The sequence below is a fragment of the Herpailurus yagouaroundi genome, unplaced genomic scaffold (assembly GCF_014898765.1).
Source record: "Herpailurus yagouaroundi ecotype Mexico unplaced genomic scaffold, PumYag 250, whole genome shotgun sequence".
Lineage (NCBI taxonomy): Eukaryota > Metazoa > Chordata > Mammalia > Carnivora > Felidae > Herpailurus > Herpailurus yagouaroundi.
In genome coordinates this window covers 4,627,401-4,629,712 of record NW_024412467.1, presented here as the reverse complement: position 1 = coordinate 4,629,712, position 2,312 = coordinate 4,627,401, and positions in this window count along the sequence as shown.

The following is a 2,312-nucleotide window of genomic DNA, read 5'->3' as shown; positions in this document are numbered from 1 at the left end:
TATATATATATATATATATATATATATATATATATATATCCCCTTAACCAATTCTTGTAAATACAATTGATTTTACTAGTTTTGTCTTTAAACCTTCACACTAGCTTTACAAGGTACTGATCTATTACCTTTACTATATGCTTACTTCTACCTGCAATTTTTTTTTCTTTCAGAATTTTCTTCTAGTTATGGCCTTTTCCTTTCTGCTTAAAGAACTCCCTTATCATTTCTTGTAAGGCTGGTTTACTGGTGATGAACTCCTTTAGCTTTTGTTTGTCTGGGAAACTCTTTATCTTTCCTTCACTTCTGAATAATAACCTTGCTGGGTAGAGTATTCCTGGTTGTACTTTTTTTTTCTTTTCATCACTTTGAATATATCATGCCACCCCTTTCCAGCCTGCAAAGTTTCTGCTAAAACATCAGGTGATAGCCTTATGGCTATTTGTTTTCTCTTTTGCTTTTAAGATTCTTTCTTTAATGTTTGATATTTTAATCATTTTTTTAATTTTTATTTTTTATTGAAATCCAAGTTAGTTAACATATAGGGTAATAATGGCTTCAGGAGTAGCATTTAGTGATTTGTCATTTACATATGACACCCAGTGCTCATCCCAACAAGTGTCCTTCTTACTGCCCATCCCCCCACCCAACACTGCTCCAGCAACCCTCAGTTTGTTTTCTGTATTTAAGATTCTCTTATGGTTTTGCCCCCCTGTTTTTATCTTATTTTTCCTTCCCTTCCCCATGTCCATCTGTTTGGTTTGTTAAATTCCACATATGAGTGAAGTTATATGATATTTGTCTTTCTATGATGGACTTGATATTTTAATTATTATATGTCTTGGTGTGGACCTTCCTTGGCTTCAGCTTCTTGGGCATTCTCCTTGCTTCTTGGACTTAGGTGTCTGTTTCCTTCTCTACGTTAGGGAATCTTTCAGCTATTATTTCTTCAAGTAGGTTTTCTGCCCCCTTTTCTCTCTCTACTTTTTCTGAGACTCCAATTATGTGAATGTCAGTACGCTTGATGTTTTCATGTTGCTCCTTGATGCTTCTGCTGTTGATTCCTTCTAGCATATTTTTCATTTCGGTTACTGTATTCTTTAGTTGGTTCATTTTCATGTTTTCTTTTTTCTTGTTTAAAATATTTATTTACTTTGGGGGGAGCGCAGGTGGGGGAGGGGCAGAGAGAGAGGGGGACAGAGGATCTGAAGCAGGTTCTGTGATGACAACAGTGAGCCCCAGGTAGGGCTTAAACTCACTAACCTTGAGATCATGAACTGAGTGGAAGTCAGACACCAACCAACTGAGCCACCCAGGCGCCCCTGCCTTTTCATATTTTCTATCTGTCATTCACTCTATATTCTGGTGAGAATCTTTGCAACCATTGCTTTGAACTCTTTAACACGTAGATAGTTTATCTCCCTTCCATTTATTTCTTTTTCTCAGATTTTGTCTTGTTCTTTTGTTTGCCATACATTTTCTCTGTGTCCTCATTTTGCCTGACTCCATATGTTTGTTGCTATGTGTTCCGTCGGTCAGTTCCGTCTACTGGTCTTGAAATTAGTAGCCGTGTGTAAGTGTGTAGTGGGGCCCAGGAGCGCAGTCCCCCCTGGTCACCAGAACCAGGAGTGTCCCCTCTGTGGGCTGCATGTACCCTCCTTTTGCAATGGATACAATTGGTGTGGGCACTCGGGTAGGTGACACTGGCCCCTAGCCCGACTGGCTGTAATGGCCGGCCATGACTTCTTGGAGGTGCTGGTGAACAGGGCTGGCCCCCAACTCTCTGGGGCAGGAGTCACTTCAGAGGGATGCTGGTCCCTGCCAGCACTTGCCTGGTCAGTGTGGTGGGAGGTAGTCATTTCGAGGGGACTCCGGTCCCCTCTTAGGCTGCCGACCAGATGTGGCAGGGTGGGAACTGCTTTGGATGGGGCTAGTAGGGACAGATAGTTTGGGTGGGCCTGTTTGCAGGGGAGAATGAGTTGGGATCAGCAGAGCCAGCCGGAAGTGTCAGTGGCTCCTTCAGGTGTCCAGGAAGGACAGGACAGGCAAGAAAATGATGGCTGCTAGCACTGTTTTTTTTATTCCCCAGTGAAAGCTCCTACAGATTTCTGCCTCTCCAGCACCTGCCCTAACATTAGTCAATACACCTCCTTCACATATAACCCAGGTGCTTTTCCAATAGCTGCTTCTTTGCTGGGTCTCTGACCAAGTGATCTAGTGTGCTGGTCCTTGGTTTTCAAGGGCCCTCCGGCTTCCCTGGAGATGAGCGCCACTGATTTTCCACGTCCTATGTTATGGGGGCTTATTTTGTC